Source organism: Athene cunicularia (assembly GCF_003259725.1).
Source record: "Athene cunicularia isolate RWA chromosome Z unlocalized genomic scaffold, athCun1 chrZ_part2, whole genome shotgun sequence".
Classification (NCBI taxonomy): Eukaryota; Metazoa; Chordata; class Aves; order Strigiformes; family Strigidae; genus Athene; species Athene cunicularia.
In genome coordinates, this window is record NW_020799143.1 from 21,900,307 (window position 1) to 21,919,395 (window position 19,089).

General features: G+C 41.9%; 1 protein-coding gene across 2 annotated transcripts in view; it reads right to left on the reverse strand.

The window, feature by feature from the left end:
* SH3GL2 (SH3 domain containing GRB2 like 2, endophilin A1) overlaps positions 1–19,089 on the reverse strand; it is a 76,325-nt gene that overhangs the window by 20,657 nt on the left and 36,579 nt on the right. The window contains exon 1 of one of the 2 annotated variants that reach the window (XM_026866334.1): positions 13,748–13,785. The exons of the other annotated variant lie outside the window; for it this stretch is intronic. The gene's annotated coding sequence lies outside the window, so the exon portion shown is untranslated. Of the gene's footprint in view, positions 1–13,747; positions 13,786–19,089 lie in introns of those variants that run through there. 2 annotated transcript variants of the gene reach the window in all.

Sequence of the window (19,089 nt, forward strand, 5' to 3'; positions counted from 1 at the left end):
AATAGTAATAAACCAAAATAGTAATACTAGACAGTACAAACAGATAATGCACAATGCAAATGCTCACCACCCACTGACTGACACTCATCCCATTCATTACTGGCTAGTGATCCTGAAATACCAAGATCATGCAATCATAATCCTGGAAGCGATAAAGAACCCCCCCTCCTTCACGGCTGCCCCTCCTTTATATGCTGTGCATGACATTACGTGATATAAAGTACTTCACGGGCTAATTTGGGTCCAGTGCTCTGGCCATGCTCCCTCCCAGCTTCTTGTACAGCTGTGCGCAAGCAGAACATGGGGAGCTGGAAAATCCTTCATTTCCTAGCAACAACTGAAAACATGAACATCTTTCAGCATTCTTCTCACACCAAACCCCATCCAAAACACAGCACTATTCTAGCCACCAAGAAGAGAACTTCACTATACCTCAGCCAAAACCAGGGCACCCTTCATTCCTATAAAGAAGAGATGTGCAAATCCATGTCGATACTCTCCTGTCATTAATCTGAATGCAGGTGAGTTTGTGTGGTCTGTATTACTGAACTTGTGCCTTACTGAGATTAGTGAACCACCACAAAAAATTTTTGCTGTTAGGAACAATTCTGCAGTGGACAAAGGATAGATTCAATGTCCTAAAAGGTGCTATTAATTTGCAGCTTCTGTGAAAGATGGTAACCAAAGAAGTATATAAGACCAGGAGCTTTCTTAATCAATCCATTGTGGGACAGGACTTGAAAGAAGCAGACAGAACAGTCCGCCTTGCTTCACTGTTGTTGTTAGAAGGGGATGTACTAGAACTTGTAGACCATAAGCCTTGGGCAGCCTGATAAGGGGAGTAAAGAAGCAATAATGTGGGGGAGAGTTACTGCCCCTATGAGTCATGTGGCGCCAGAGAAGAAGAAAATATAAAGTCTCTGAAAAAAAACTTAGTGTCTGCAAAAACAACTTAGTCGTAAACAGTCCTGCTGTTAAAGTTTTAATTAACTACCAATCAACGAGCATTGATAAAGAATGTTGAAGTATAGCAACCAATCAATGTAAGACACATGTCTTCTGATTTCTTCAAACTTTCTATATAAATGAATGATTTCTGCAATAAACTCTCTGACTCTGCTTGCATCAAGCTGTGTCCCGTCTCTCAATCGCAGCATATTGGTGACCCCGACGTGATCCAACTGAGCGATGTGATCCGACCGAGCGACGTGATCCGATCGGCCGACGTGCTCCGAGCGACGCGTGTCAGACGACGCGACCCGACCAATCATCGTGATCACTGGACCCAGAAACCGCCTGCCTGCGCGGCTTGCTGCAAGTCCCGCAAAACGTCGAGTGAGCTGCTGAAAGGAAGCAGGACCTGGCCAGCAATAAATCTCTCCGGGTAGAGAGGTGAGCTGTGGGAAACGAAACATGGGGAATCAAGCGTCTTCCCCAGAAAGAGACGTATACGAGCTTATGAAAGCTCTTCTTGAAAAGCACGGGAAAGTTATTTCTGGGCATGATCTTAAAACTGTGCTTAAATGGGTGCAGACAAAGATGCCCGATGTAACCGCTTCTAGTATCTTTACGTGGGAATTTTGGGACGATGTGGGGGTGAAGTTGTGGGACTCTGCCATATCGGGGAATGTAGAAGCACAGCATATGCTTCCGTGGTGGAGAATCATTTTTGAAATCATAAAAGCTCAAGAAAAGAGTAATGATGGCGATGTAAAAGCAAAAGGGAATTCCCCCACGGTCCCTTCTCTGCCTTCTGAAAATCAAAGCTGCCAAGGACCTCCAGAGGCCAGTGCCGTAAATTATCCTCCCGAGGATGACCCCTTTGATCTGGAGCTAATAGATCTTGAGAAGGAGCCAGATTTATTTCCCCCTAACTCACGCGATGTGCGGGCTAAGATAAAATGTCAAGCTTTAAAGGAGGGGAATCTTGAGATTGGTAAAATGACAGTTGCTCCTGTAATACATCAGGGTCGAGGGGTACAATGGGAAGCTTTGCCTTCTTCTGTAATTAGGAATCTGCGCCGTACCATTACTGAGCATGGGCTTTTCTCTCCTTATTTCGTGAGCCTGTTATCCTCTACTTTTGACACTTATGTTATGACTCCTCATGATTTAAAGTATCTAGCGCAATTACTGTTAACCCCGACTCAGTTTTCACGGTGGGAGTCGCACTGGAGAAGAGGGCTCCAGGCACTTCTCACATACGCAGGTCATGAAAATCAGGCTGTGGCTGCTTTAACTATAGAACATCTTACAGGCACGGGTCAGCACACTGATCCGGTAGCTCAGGCACGGGATATCCCTCGAGAGGTTTTGGAAGCGGTCCGAGAGGAAGCGAAAAAAGCTTTTTTCAAAGTCCCTGACACACGAAAGCCACGGAAAGCTCTTACAAATATTACTCAAAAACCTCGAGAGCCTTATATGCAATTTATTGATAGACTAAAACAGGCTCTGGAGCGTCAGATAGATAATGCGGAAGTACGGGAGATTTTATTGTTAACATTGGCTGCAGAAAATGCTAATGCGGATTGCAAAAAACTCTTGAAATCCCTCCCTAATCGGAATCCTACATTGGTTGAAATGGTGGAAGCTTGTAACAAAATTGGCACTATAGATCATAAATATGAGGCCATGGCTTCTGCCTTTGAAGCCATGCCTGGTCCGTCAGGCATGGGGAACTGCTACGGCTGTGGTAAACAGGGGCATTTGAAAAAGAACTGCCTGGCTATGAATGCGAGGGGTAGGCATCAAACCCCTGGAATCTGCCCTAGATGCCGAAAAGGGCGTCATTATGCTAATCAGTGTTGGTCTAAGTATGATTTCCAGGGCAAGCTGATACAGGGAAACTGCTCAGGGAGCGCGGGGCGGCGACGCGTGCAGATACAAGTTCCGCAGCCGACATTCCAACCCCCCCGGAGAGACGTGACAACGCCACAAGCCTGCGTCCAGCAACAGCCGGAACTGCCCGACGGGACCTGGCAACCGCTCACACAGTAACGTTACTTGATCGCTCAGTTCACTTGCTGTCAACAAATGTTTCAGGACCCTTACCCTCTAATACACAGGCGCTGTTATTAGGAAGATCATCTACCACATTACCAGGGCCTTTTGTACTACCAAGTGTCGTTGACTCTGATAGTACTGATGAAATTAAAATTATGGCATGGACTCCGTTTCCTCCCTGCACGGTACCCAAAGGTAGTCGTGTAGCGCAATTAATATTGATTCCAGCAGGGGCGGACTCCCTCATTCCTAATCCCTCTCCTACAAGGCAAGGAGGATTTGGGTCTACAGGAAACCCACAAACCCTGTGGATGCAATCTATTTCTCAGGAATTACTCATATGCCAATGTACTCTTATCTGCAGGGGACAGCAAGTAGTACTAAGTGGAATTATTGATGCTGGAGTGGATGACACAATAATATCTCAGGCGAAGTGGCCTCCACAATGGCCTCTGACTAACGTGTCCCATGCATTAGCTGGAATGGGAGGAACTAGTAACAGCCGCCAAAGTGCAGAATTAATCCAAATTCAAGGTCCAGAGGGGCATGTAGCCTCTGTTAAACCTTTTGTGTTACCTGTTCCTTTGATTCTGTGGGGACGTGATGTGCTGTCTCAGTGGGGTATGTCCATCCAAACTCATTTTTAGAAGGGGTCATTGAAGCACGAGACACCCTTAAATTAACATGGAAAACCAATACTCCTATCTGGGTAGATCAATGGCCCCTACCACTGGAAAAGCTTCGTGCCCTCCAAGAATTAGTTATGGAACAGTTAACCAAAGGGCATATTGTGCCTTCTACTAGTCCTTGGAACTCACCTATTTTTGTAATTAAAAAACAAACCGGCAGGTGGCGCTTGCTCCACGACCTCAAAAAAATTAATGACGCTATGGAAGACATGGGAGCCCTCCAACCAGGACTCCCATCCCCCACTATGATCCCTCGGAATTGGTATTTGACTGTCATTGATCTTAAAGATTGCTTTTTTAATATCCCACTACATTCTGATGATGCTCCTAAATTTGCTTTTTCAGTTCCAAGCGTCAACATGCAAGCTCCATTGCAAAGATACCAGTGGGTTGTGCTGCCACAAGGAATGAAGAATAGTCCTACAATTTGTCAGTGGTATGTAGCTAAGGTACTCAGTCCTGTTAGGACTGCAATGCCTAGTGTCTTGCTATATCATTATATGGATGACATCTTAGTGGCTGCACAACATCACGAGGTCATGGAGGAAGCTGTAGCCCTTGTCATGACTGCTGTTAATTCAGCAGGTCTCTGTATCGCGCTGGAAAAAATTCAGAAAATACCACCATTTAAGTATTTAGGTTGGCGCATCAGGATTCAAACTATAATTCCTCAACCTTTACAGATACAGACAAACATTAGAAATCTGCATGATGTACAAAAACTGTTGGGAACAATTAATTGGGTTCGACCACTGTTATGTATTTCTAATGCAGACTTAAATCCTTTATTTGAACTGCTCAAAGGAGATACTGACTTACTTTCTCCTCGCAGTCTTGACTCTGAGGCTGTTAACTCTTTGCAAAAGGTTGCCGCAGTGATCACAAACAGGCAAGCTCATCAATGGGGCCCTGAACTACCATCTCATCTAATTATTTTGAACCCTGTTCGACAACCTCATGCGCTGATTTTTCAATGGGATTCTCAGAAAACAGATCCACTATGAATTATTGAATGGATTTTCTTGCCGAATCAATCTACAAAAACAATTTTGACACAGCATGAAATGTTTGCTTCTCTGATAATCAAAGCCAGACAACGCTTACTAACATCAGGGAAAGACTTTGTTTATATCTACTTACCTGTGACAAACATATATTTACAATGGCTTTATCAGCAATCAGACACTTTTAGTATGGCATTAGCAGACTATATGGGTCAACTTACATCCCATCCACCTCCTCATAAGCTGCTCAACGCCAACATTCATTTGATATCCAGGCCAAAGAAAGAGTGATTGACCACTACAAGCCCTTACTGTATTTACGGACGGGTCTGGAAAATCACACAAATCAGTCATCTTGTGGTGGGACAACCAGCATGATCAATGGAACTCAGATATAGAGACTGTTCCTGGTTCTCCCCAAATAGTGGAACTGAATGCAGTTGTTCGAGTTTTTCGAAGGTGGTCCACACCACTTAACCTTATTACTGACTCAGCTTACATTGCAGGAATTGTTGAGCGAGCTGAAGCATCTGTATTATGTAATATCTCACATTCTGATTTATTTGTTTTATTGCAAGAGCTTATTTTTCTTTTAGATTCTCGTCCTCATCCTTATTTTGTTATGCATGTCAGATCACATACTTCTTTACCTGGTTTTATTGCAGAAGGAAATCGACAAGCAGATATGCTAATGCTCCCAGTACAAGTATTGCCAGCTTGCATAGCACAAGCTAAACTCAGCCATTCCTTTTTTCACCAGAATGCTGGAGGACTCAAACGACAGTTTGGCCTTACCTCTCAACAAGCATCTAGTATTATCACCGTGTATCCTGACTGCCAAAGGCATTCTTTTCCATCAATAGCAGGAGGAGCTAATCCTAGAGGCCTACAGAGCTTACAGCTATGGCAAACAGATGTTACGCATTATCCAGAATTTGCTAATCTAAAATATATTAATTCTTTTATTGATACCTTTTCAGGTGTTTTATTTTCTTCTTGTCATACAGGAGAAAAAGCATGTGATGTTCGTAAACATTTGACGCGTGCCTTTGCCACTTTGGGCATACCCTCTCAGATAAAACCAGACAATGGTCCTGCATATGTTTCAACTGCAACAAAAGCCTTTCTTGACTCCTGGGGTGTAACTCACATTACTGGCATCCCTCATGCCCCTACGGGTCAATCTCTGATTGAACGTTCTCATCAGCCTTTAAAGCGTTTATTACAACAACAAAAGGGGGGAGCAGGGATTGCCACTCCTGAGGAACGACTACAGAAAGCTTTGTATGTTTTTAACTTTTTGAATTGTTCTTTGTTAGATAATAATCCTCCGATAGTTCGACATTTTAACATGAATGCCTCGTTTGAGACACGAGTCAAAGCTCCAGTGTTGGTTCGTGACCCAGAAACAGGTAAAATAATGGGACCATATCCCCTTGTCACGTGGGGAAGAGGCTATGCTTGTGTTTCCACAGAAAAAGGCCCCAGGTGGATTCCAGCAAAGAACATGTGTCCTTTCCGTGAATCCCTACCTCTTGACGAGCCCAGCGAGGACTCTGCTCAACCTGTAGATCATCCTCCTGAACAACAACTCCCTGATCCTTTTGGGGCTGCAGAAGATATTCACCAAACTTCATAAACTGAAGATTGTTACATGAGTTAAGACAAAGGAGTACCTGTCTGTACTCAGTGTGGGTATTGCAAACCTTGGGTTTTATGTGTATGTTGTGGTTGTCCTAGGAAGAGATCAAAGAAAAATGCAAGAAGTGATTAGCATGGAAGAAAAAAGGAGTCTCTAAACTCCAACAAGATGATAGTTGGGATTGGTTAGACAAGCTTTTTGGAGAATGGGGGTTATCAGGATGGCTTAGAAGCTTAGTAAAAACTATTGTTTATGCTTTAGCTGGTTTTATTCTCTTATTGCTTTTTCTGCCTTGCTTGTTACAATGTTTGCAACAATTGATGGAACGCTCTATGAAAAAGATTCTTTTTGTACAACAGGAAGGGGGAGATGTGGGACAGTACTTGAAAGAAGCAGACAGGACGGTGCGCCCTGCTTCACTGTTGTTGTTAGAAGGGGATGTGCTAGAACTTGTAGACCATAAGCCTTGGGCAGCCTGATAAGGGGAGTAAAGAAGCAATGATGTGGGGGAGAGTTACTGCCCCTATGAGTCATGTGGCGCCGGAGAAGAAGAAAATATAAAGTCTCTGAAAAACAACTTAGTGTCTGCAAAAACAACTTAGTTGTAAACAGTCCTGTTGTTAAAGTTTTAATTAACTACCAATCAATGAGCATTGATAAAGAATGTTGAAGTATAGCAACCAATCAATGTAAGATGCGTGTCTTCTGATTTCTTCTAACTTTCTATATAAATGAATGATTTCTGCAATAAACTCTCTGACTCTGCTTGCATCAAGCTGTGTCCTGTCTCTCAATCACATCAATCCATGACTGAATCTTCCGCAAATGGACCTCCTACTACAGATAATATGGCCAAATGCGCATAGGAGCTTTCTACCACAAAGATTTCAGGTCCCTCAAAAAAACAGTATGCAAATATGCTAGCACTTAACTATTCAAAACTGATTTTGAATAACTGAAGCTTGACTCTAAGGATACAAAGTACCAAAAGGTAATTAATATTCCAGGCCTTTTAACTGTAGCTTTACTTTTCATCACTTTCAGATATTTTCATATTGTTGAGAATTTGCAAAGACATGGTTGATCTTCCCCACAGATGTCCTAAAGATCTCATCTCACATCTATAAACCACAGCAATTAGTCATCTCCTTCATATTCATCATTACTCTAGCTGAGCCTAACTGTGTGAGTGTCAATAAGGCCAAATGCCGGGGGCTGCCCTTGGGCCACAACAACCCCCAGCAGCACTACAGGCTTGGGGAGGAGTGGCTGGAGAGCTGCCAGTCAGAGAGGGACCTGGGGGGGTTGATTGACAGCCCGAGGAACAGGAGCCAGCAGTGTGCCCAGGGGGCCAAGAAGGCCAATGGCATCCTGGCTTGTGTCAGCAATAGCGTGGCCATCAGGGACAGGGAAGGGATCTGACCCCTGTACTGGCACTGGTGGTGAGGCTTCACCTCAATTCCAGTGTTCAGTTTTGGGCCCCTCACTACAAAAAGGACATTGAATGACTCGAGCCTGTCCAGAGAAGGGCAACGGAGCTGGTGCAGGGTCTGGAGCACAGGTCGTATGAGGAGCGGCTGAGGGAACTGGGGGTGTTTAGTCTGGAGAAGAGGAGGCTGAGGGGAGACCTCATCGCCCTCTACAGCTACCTGAAAGGAGCCTGCAGAGAGCTGGGGATGAGTCTAATGAAGTAACAAGCAATAGGACAATAGGAAATGGCCTCAAGTTGTGCCAGGGAAGGTTTAGACTGGATATTAGGAAGCATTTCTTTCCAGAAGGGGTTGTTGGGCGCTGGAATGGGCTGCCCAGGGCAGTGATGGAGTCCCCATCCCTGGAGGTGTTTAAGAGTCAGGTTGACATAGCGCTGAGGGATCTGGTTTAGTTGGGAACGGTCAGTGTTAGGTTAATGGTTGGACTGGATGATCTTCAAGGTCTTTTCCAACCTAGATCATTCTGTGATTCTGTGAAATTATATATATACATTGCAGTAAAGTACAGGAATAATAAAAGCTAGTAAAACACAGCTGACGGTTAATGTTAAAACTAACGTCCTACTTTACTGGTTTCTATACATTAACAAGGTGAGGAGGTCTTGTAATTTCAAGTATACTTGTAAGCAATTTACCTTTACCTTCACCTCCATTAACTAGACAAAAATCTAGTTTGGAAAAGCACTGAGAGACCATACTAAAAGAGGACCTGAACCAAAATCCCACTTAAAAATTTAAATACTCTTGTAGGTTTTTTTTTTTCTTGAAGGCCACAGTCATTCAGCAGTCAGAAATGAGAATTGAAATTTTAGGAAAAAAAAAAAAAAAATCCTCAAGAGTTCTTGCCCCTCAGGCAGAAGTGAGAAATCTCCTCAGAAGAGGATATTAAGCCCCCTTTGCCAGGCCATAATCTAAAGGGGTCACGTGGTAGCAGTGGGCCTGAGGAAGGCAGCCTAAGCCTTTGCAAAAGAGCACACATCTATGTCATAGCTGTATTGACTAAATTTAGAGATATTCTTCAGTCCATTTGTATCCATCTTCCAAATCAACTGTTTTTCATTAAGGCTACCACTCCACCATTCTCTCAGATTGTCAGATTTGGTTATCAAAGGTCATGAAGCTATGCCAGTTTACATCAGCTGAGGATCCACTCTTGTGCTAAAGATTCAGAGGCAGTCAGAAGCATCATCAGCTATCAGCTTGTGCTGGGTTTGTGTGGCAGGGTTTCTGGTAGCAGGGGATGGGGCTACAGCAGTGGGCTGCCCCAGCTTTGACTCAGATCCATTGGCTGAGCCAATTAGGGATGGTGGCTGTGCCTCTGTGATAACATTTCTAAGAAGGAGAACCTGAGAGTGGGCTGGAAACTTTGAGGATGAGTTATGAAAAGGACACTTATGTGAACACCGAGGTCAGTGGAAGGAAGAAGAAGGAAGAGGGGGAGGTGTGCCGGAGCAGAGACGCCTCCCTGCATCCCATGGTGAGAGGGCAGTGCCATCCCCCACTACTACCTATGGAGGTGTGAGAGACTGAAATGTCCTATGACTGTCTCAAAGCTTGCTTGTGTCTGTGCAAACCTCCAAGAGAAGCTGCTGTGGCCTGTGAACTGGTCTGGGTAGTGTCGCCCAGAGAAGCAGGAGTGTATTGAAGATGAACCCCCCAGTTCTCTGCAGTTGCAATGTTGGTCTCTTTAGACAAGCCTCAAAGGGGCAGACTGTACTGAGCTGGCCCCATGGTGTAGCCATTTGTGGCCCTACTGTGTAGGCCACACACCATGCATGCATTGCTAATGAACTGACAAGAGGCAAACTTCCTGCCCAGAAGCCAGATGCAACAAAACCGATGGGACCAGAGGAAAAAACCTAAAGGTGGGCAGATATGCTAATCAGCTGTTACAATGAATTTAAAAAGGCAGCAAAAAATTCTGCTGTGTGTACACTCACCATGGAAGCCAGATCCGTGTGCACCCACCACCGAAGAATTGAAGATTGAGGACCAATGGGATGCCGCTGGATCCATGGTGGTGACTATTCTTGCAGTCCTATCCCACATCCTTGCTTTATTTCTGCCTTTTCCTTCCATTCCGTCCTATCAATACCCCTCTTCACTGTTTTAATAACGAAAACCTGTTTTGTATATATGACATTTGACCCCATTTGTGTCTTAATCTCACTCTTGGGATCATATTGAAACCTCCCCACCTCCCCTGACACTGGATTGGGACAGGAGGTCACCAGAGGAGCAGAGATCTGTCTGCAGCCTGTGGAGGACCCTGTGACTCTGTGGGAAGAAGCCCCAGTTGTTTTAGTTTGATGCTGAGAGGACTGCAACATGTGCAGAGACACATGGAAGGATGCCATGTGGAGCAGGGGCAAAAATGCAGAAGAGTGCTTAGAGTGCTTCCCCCAAGCCTTGGAGGAAGAAGCAGCAGACTGACTGCACTCCCCATCCCCTGATCCTGTGCTGCCAGTAGAGGAGGTAGAAGTATCAGGTACAAAACTGAGCCCAGGAAGAAGGGAGGGGTGGGGGGCTTCTCACTGTCCCATTCTATCTGTTAAGTGTTGATTTTGTTTCTGTTTAAAGTGATGTTTTTTCTTCCCCTAATGAGTCTTTTACCTTTCTTTTACCAGTGACTGTTAATGGGTGAGTAACGCCTCCCTGTCCTTATCCTTTTGATTAAATTTTTCCTTCCCAGAGCCTGTGGAGGGAAGGGGTGAGTGAAGGCTGTGTGGTGCACAGTTGCCCTCTGGGATCAAACCATGACACAGGTACACCTAGCCAGAAAACAAGTCTCCTTTGTCATGTCACCTGAGTCTAGGTTTCAACATTTTGGTTCTTGCTTTAAAACAGAATGAAAACTAGGCCCGTTAAGTCTTTTTTAAAAAACAGTAATACTATATCTCCTCCTTGTCCAGTCATATGGAAGAAACAGGACCTAATCTGATACCACAGCCAACATTATTTAGTTATTCTGTGATCATGACTTCTCCTTCTACTCTTGATTACCTATTCCATCTTGTCTCAAAAAGCCATTACAATAAAATTACCATTAAAATATCAGCATGTTTTCATGAAAAATAACAGATTCAACATACAAACATTTTCTGGGTGGGAGAAAAATGTTATGAAAACATTTTTGTGCATCAAAAATGCGCGGTCTTTTTCTACAGCTAACAATGTCATGTTTTACAGTTGTGATCTCCATATTTTATATGACTGAAAACAAGTGCTATGTGCCTTAGAGCAAATTCCAATTTTATAAAGATCCCATTTCTACTCAAGAATATTAACATTTGCTAGTTAGAATAGTTTCAGAAGGGACCTCAAAAATGGCATGAATCCTACAGTTAGGGGAGAAAATAACCTTTTTTTTTTTTTTTTTTCCTGGCAGATACTATCAAAAACGCAGGGTTTTGGCAAATGCTGACAGTATCTGGAATATAAGCCATAGTGACAGAAGTTTGGTTTAGTACATGGATCCCATGTGAAACAACAAAACTTACTAGTCTTAGTTATGGAGCCATTTGTTCAATTTTTCATATAGTTGTTAACTTATTTTTGTATTGCTGTGTCATGATGCAGTGTGTCACGAAAGACAAAAAAGTGCTTATCCAGTCATTATGAATATGCTGAAAATTCCAGTTTCCTTTTATAGAATTCACTGATGATCACTTGTACAATACCCCATACAGCAGTTCTCTAATGGTGATATGAATCTGATACTGTCATCTCTCACTACTCACAAGATATTAATAGTAATCAAATGTGTGTTAGATAGCTATTCCATGAGAATTATGTTCTTCAGTAGTATGATACTGCATCATACTAGAGTGCCTTCTGAACAATTCACAGTTCAAACAACTGCTACCAGAAAACCTTGCACACTATGATATGCCACTACCCAAACTTGAAAATACAGCAAGATCTGCATTAAATTACAATAGTAGTCACTTGAGTCTGCAGCTCTATTAATTTCATGACATTCTGGTTTGGCAGCATGTAGAGAAGGCACCTTTCCTTCCATACAGGAGTAGAAAACCAGCTTTGAGTAGATTACCACCACAATACACTGTCTTTGCCTATGATGCAAATTGCCCTGTTTGCAAAGCAGTCACACCACAGTAAGACTGAAAAAGTAATAGTCTCTTTATGGCATGCATTCATAGCTCCAAATATAAAGCACAGCAACATTTTTACTCAAAGCACACAACAAATTCCAATCTACTTTATGCCTTTTACCATTACCTCAATGCGAGACTGGTTTTCCCATTCGGATATTTTGGAGATCATCCTTCCACAGTGTTTCTTATCTACCACATAGTTCAGTTTCCACGGCATAACTTCTCTATCCCTACAAGTAAGGGTGTTGACACTACAGTCCTATCAAATTGCCACACAGGGGACAGGGTGGTAGGAACAAAGATTCTATTAATATGAAAGCTACAGGAAACAGTAATGAATGGAGCTTACAAATTCATGATGGAGAAAAAGAATGTTCTTTGTAGTTCATACTTGTTAAATGAAAGTCACCCTGTTGATTTCTCATTCCTGATTATTCGTTTCTGTTCCAGTGGTTATTATAGTTCTTCCATGCATTTTTTGTCTTTTTGACTTTTGACTGTCACTGTAAGGATTTGTGTTCTGGAAGCCCAGTAACAGAAATGTCTTCAGATTTGCTAAAGATTTTCAAATAGGCTCTAAAATGCTGTGATGCTTTGCAAACACAGGAAAAACATTTGCAAAAGAAAGTAGTGAAAAATACAATTTTTAATGGGAAGAAGTCTGTCATTTTAGTGGGAAAAAGTCTGTGTACACATGGTGAAGGTTTGCCAACACTGTAGGCTTTTCAGAAGGAGAAAACATTGGAAAAAGGACATTTATAAAAAGCACAGTCTCTAAGCAAGAAATTTTTTTTAATGCTCTTTGTCACTTCTCATGCTACAGTAAGACAAAACTGCCACTTGCAGGCTATTTTTTTCTGTCTGATCCTGCACAGTCTAACATTTATGGTATCAGAATTTGTTACCACAGGAAACATGTAAAATCTACAATTCAAATTTGTGGTCACAGCCTTGGTTCTCTGCACATAATGAAGCATACTCCCTCATGGCAAATCACACTCAGCGGCATCAGTAAGCAAGAGAGGAAATTTTCTGCTGATCTCAGCTAAATTAGAATAGGGACTGGAAGAAAAACTGATCTCAAAAGCATATGTAAATTAGCTGTATTTTAGACTTCTTCTTCTCATTAGAGTTCACATTAGAATATAAAAGCAAAGGACTTTTTCTAGATTAGTCTGGAGATAGCTTATCTTCAGAAACATTAAGAGGCTGTAGAAAATATCCGTGTTGGTTCACAGCACCTTATCCTGTCCTGGGAAGGAAATTAACATCTGATTTCAACTGAGGTAGAGAGATCTTGATCCAGATTTTCTGGAAGAGTCATCTAGATGAGGGAAATCCTGATTAACAAGCCAAATGATTCAGTATCATTAGTCTTGGAAAGCTTCAACAAACTCAAAAGATGTCATAAATCTCATCAGAAGCCAGAAGTGTCTGATTAGGCTCACACTTACATTGCACTCTTTTGTTAGAGAAACTGAGCAAAAGCTACACTTTCATTAAACAAGACAGGAAAGCTTATCACCCTCTCCCCTGCATTTAAAATTCTTTGAATTTTACTCTATTTTTCTTTTAATTTGTAAACACCTAGCACAAAATAGTGACTGTCAATAAGGCATGGCGTGAGAACGTAGAATAAGCCACTGCAATAGTGAAACAAAAGTAGGATCCAAATTTAACGTACATTTAAGATATAGTAATGCCTATTTACATTTCATTAGTAAATTTCTCTTCTTCAGTTGGGACAGCTACAAGGGTAGCTTACAATGCCAGCTGGAGCTCATGAGCAGAAGATCCTTACCTTGCACAACTGAGGAACACAAGTGACTTCACTGCTACCACAGAATCTGTAAGACACTGTGAAAGGCAAAAGGGAATAAATGAGAGATCCAAGATTCTCCAGGGAATTTCACTGTTAATCTCTTGTTTGCACTAAGACTTTGATTATGCCATTGATGTTTCGCGTTCTCCCTGGCAAAATGAAGAAATACACTTGCCTACCACATGGGAAAATTGTGAGCATTAATTTGCACTGCTACTGCTTGCCATCAGGAGCATATCTATATAGTCATATATATAATATGACCAAACATATTTAATATATGTAATCAGGAATTTTTTTATATGTATTTTATATATATAATCAGGAAATATATTTTTATATATTTCATCAGAAACGAATATACTCCCTCCTCTGATAGCACTGAAATCACTTTCTTCCTGCTAGAAGTTTTTGTTCACTGGCCTGTTCCACCACAGCAACACATCAGCCACAGGCTGGGTAGGTTTGTTCTCCCTTAAAAGTTCCCTTGAATCTGCTGTAGGATGAAGAATGTCAATAATAAAGTGCACTATTAAAACATCAGGAAGTGAACTGCATTTTGGAAACTCTAGAAGAAAAGGGAGAGCTATAACTGGACTCTAAAAGGCTTGCCTTCATCTCTCACAAAGCATCTTCTAAGTACTCTTTATATATATATACAATAGCTTGGCCTCACTAGTCTTTACAGCTGTTAGCAGTAGAGCTCACAGCCCTGTTAAGAGCTCCCCTAACAGTCTGAAGGTAGGTCAAAACCAGGGAAATTGGCTATTGATGTGACATATACAAGACACAGGAACTAGAAATGCTAAGACTGCTGAAGCTTGTCAAGTCACGAGGGAAATTCTTTGTGGGATGGGATCTCCAGTAATACCAGCAATACTCTGGAGCAAAAGCAAAACAGCTCAGTGGAACCAATTTTCCCCAAGAAGGATAAAAAACCATCAGGATCCCAACCTCCAGCAATGTTGCTGTGTAAGAAATACTCATTGTGAGCCTATCCTGTGTTCTTATTCCCTTCATTTAGAATCAATCCCTGATTTGCCTTTCTTTTTTCTCATTTTCAGCTGAAGCTGTCAAAGAGGAGAAGAGAAGGTGTTTGGATCAATCCTTTCTTCTACCATTCTGATCTAGCATTTCGCTTTCTGACTACTAGCAAGGACCACACTGTGGAATTTCTGCAACTTCAGCACCACAGGGAGAGTTATTCACAATCACCACTAGCACACAATACGAAAGTATGACGCAGATTATACACCGACGGGAGTTACTGAAGAGCGTCTGCTGCAGTGCCACTGCATTACATTGGAGGCTGTCCACTGGTAAGTGAAATAAAACAGGGTGAAAGCAGGAAGAGCTACTAAGGAAGTGCTGGTGTTGTAGTGCCCTACATGGTATCTCTGTATTGAAAGTCCCTGCACAGAGACACCCACCATGACAGATGAGGTAGTACTTACCTAGGGCAGACAAAAATTTAAATCAGTATTATGCATTCCAGTGACAGAAGTGTCCTGATAGTTGAGTCACTGCAGCGCATCCATGATAACCAAGATAATCCATTTCATGCATTTAAACTTACTATCAAAGTTTTGCACGTTTACCAAACACACTTCTCTGCAAAGAGCCAGAAAGCTGGTCACAACCCCAACACCTCTGCAGTTTAGAGTGGCAAAGAGAAGCTGGCAAAAGCTCAAAAGCTGCCAGAAAGCTGAGGCTAGTCAGAAAGAACACTGTGTGCTTTTTCAACACTCTCTGTCCCCAGCAGATCACCAGTATGAGAAACAGAGAAGAAATTGGCATTTAAAAAGGTGGCTGTGTTAGCTAGGTGTGCCAATCTCTGCTTTTTTTCAGTACAGAAATGGAACTGAGAATCTATTCTCATATGTTATCTATTCCCACATGGTATTTCTACTTCTGGTAACAACAGTACTGTGACCCATTCCCTTTAGTGGGCCTGTCAGCAATAAAATGCTCACAGGTTTTTTACTCCTGTGCAAAGGGATCTGGATTCAGATCCACAACCCTTATGAGTTCTCCACACAGCAGTAATGGAAGCCCTGCCCTACACACTGCCACAGAGGAAGAGGACATCTGTGCTCTGTTTCCCGAAGTGCCAAAAAATCTGGTAGCTGCCTGAGTGTTTCTTCAATGTAAGTGGTTCACTGAGCTGGGTAGTAATAAGAATGTCCCAGAGAGGGGCAAAACTAATGCAAGAACACCAACAGTTTTGGGGGTTCTCAGATTTCTTGTCTAGCAAGGTGCACAGTACCAGCTTTCTCATCTGGAACACTATCAGTTGCCAGCACCTGACCTATCACATTTTGTTACCATAAAAAAATAATGTTTTTGTATTTTAGAAGGAGAGTGTAAACTATGAAATTACATATTCATTCAAACTTTCATACTTTTCTCATTTCTCCAAAGCAATTTTCATTAAGCTTTAAGGGGAAGATGCTTCCTCTGGATAGGTAGAATTGCAGACTTAAATTTTGTTGCTGCACTTTCAGGCGGGTCAGCTGTGGATCTCAGAACCATATACAGAGTTGTATGACAGTACACAAAGCAGAAAACGAGGGAAAGAGAACACAGAGCATGTATCCATACAGCTAGCATCCTAATCTGGAGCCCAGGTATAGCATGGTTATGGATCATGATCCATTTTATCTCAACCACACACTTCTAATGCAGCTCCGTCCACACAGTTTCTCAGTTCAGCAGAAACAATCATCGCTTTCTTCCCACTTCTTCACTTGGCATGTGATACCTCACTACACAGCAGACTCCTCTGGTACAGGTCACCCGTCCCATGGTTTCTTAAACCACGTGAGCAGACAGCTTGAGCTCACCTTCCTCCACTTTAACACAAAACTGTTTCCTGCAGCAGTGGTTTAAGCTGCCAACTGGGAGGGAGAGTTCAAATTCACTCGTCATGGAGAGCAATGTTTAGTCTTGGCTACTGATCCAGCTAACTTACATGCACAAAATGCCAACTTTGAAAAACACTAGAGTATGTCACATGAAGACCTAGCAGGCAAAGAGGTCTAGGGAACAGTTTACCCCTTGCTAAGATCCCCACGAAACATGGAGTCCAAATATGTGATCAGCATTATGCAAGCATTGATACAACGATGATTAGTAAAGCAGGTTACTACACATGACTTTGCTAGGCAAATCAAATACTAATTTTTACACAGTATTAAAGCTTGGGGTGGGTTCTAATTTCTTTCTCTCAGTATAGGAATGAATTATTCAGCATAAATAACTAGAACATAGGCCAAAAAAAGGGGCAAAATAATGGCATGAGAAATTTACAGGCATATTTTGTAACTCTACAATGATGTATACCAGCCTGCATGCCTTCTGCTGGGTGAAAGACAGCCTGGCCCTTAACAACTGAAAATGTGAGAATGCCAGGAACATTCAGAAGCTGCTAGAGGCCAAGAGAACAAAACTTGGTTAAAAATGATTTAACAGCTCTAGAAACTGTGGTATTGTGAACTTGTCCCTTTTACATTTGAAAGTGCATTTGCTAGAATCTGTCAGTGAATTAATTTTTGTCTGCCAAAGACAAGACATTAAAGGGAATCTGTGAGAAAAAGCATGTCTATAAGCTGTTACTGGTACTCATGTACATTTTATTTCTGGTGTTCCTATTGCCACAATGTCTAAAAGTGTACAGTCTGTACAACACAACAAAGGATCAGTCCAAACAATCTGTATATTTTGTTATGCTATTAGCAGTGTTGATAATTTATTAACTACATACAGAGCAGGGCAAAGCCATCTACCATTTTCAGTTTGATAACAGAACATTTAGAAATTGCCAAGATCTGCTTTAGGCTTTAACTTTTTTACATGAGCACTACACAAATTAAGATCAGTGCTCTTTACTTAAATTCATGTTCTGTGTCTCACACTTACTGTGTAAGAGCAGTAGGTGCCAAAGCACTGGCCTGTTATCAGGGGCAGGAGATCACTACAGTACAGCAGTGAACTCAGACAAGCTCTGGGTATTTCTGGGGCGACGCCCTCAAATTAATGAAATTTTGGTGTGCCTTTTCGTGCTTCCAAGATGTACACAAATGAAAAAGAAAAGAAAGAGGACTGGATGAGTTACAAGAAAAAAATGTTGGACGGCCCCACTTAGCCTGATGCTGGACTGTGTATGCACACACTGCACAGCACAATGGCCAGGAGCAGATGCAGCTCTGCTTCTGCAGTAAGGTCAGCAGGGGGATTCTGTCAGAGTCCCTGACAGGGAGGAGGAGCAGCCCCTTCCTACCCAAATGATGTCATAGCCACAGCCCTAGGGAATTAATACTTAAATTTGAAGATGGTAATTTTCCTCCTTTCACCATTGTATCAGCTACCAGACAAAGGACATTTTAAAATACAAGAAGACAAAACCTGCATAAAAAAGCAAGAGACTCAAGACTCAGCTCTGACCTAAAAACTACTGCAATTCACCAGTAAAACCCCTGAAGTCTAGGCAGTTACAAAAACATACCTACATTAAGCAAAAGCAGGGCTGAGCCTGCTGCTCTCAGATACTTGGAAATTCTCTAAGAGGTACCAAAGAAATCAGAAAAATTACCATGAAATACTGCTGGGAAACAAATTATACTATAGCTATGATCTCACTAACTGGCTCATGACTACTGTCAGGATTGATCGTAATATAACATGGATCAACAAAACAAACTCTTCTTTAGATGTGGTGATGGTATGTGTCTATGGTTCTATCTCATATTCGAGATGTTGATGCTCTAAGAAGGCTCCTGCGACAAAAGGAAATTAAAAACTTCCCCTAGTTTTTTACCTAATTTACAAAGCAGTGTCTTACTACCAGGAGGGAGATAGAGATTTTTTGAGATATCACAATGAAATAGGCACTGTTTGCTAATGTTACCTCACAATTTGTTTGAACAATGGAATCCATATGAAAATATAATAAAAAAGAATGCTGGGCTTGGTGAACGGACATGTGGCCAGCTCAAAATTTGCAAATATTTACATGTTTGACTATTTCAAGTTATTTACAGTCTTTTACAGTCAGTCTTTCAGTCTTCTAGAGCAGCTGGGGCTCTGAGCCACCATGGATCATTACATACATACCTGAAGTTACACAGAAAAGAAAAATCTTCAAGTGCAAATTCAGTTAGGGTTTTTTGCCAGATTATATCCCTTGTAATTTTAACATCATCTGAGAATAAACTATTGCAATGAATAAGTTCAGTTTTATAAAGCTATTAGATTCCATTAATTTTTCCCAAAAATATTATCTTCATGAACACACAGCTTTAGTCACCACTTCTGCCCATATT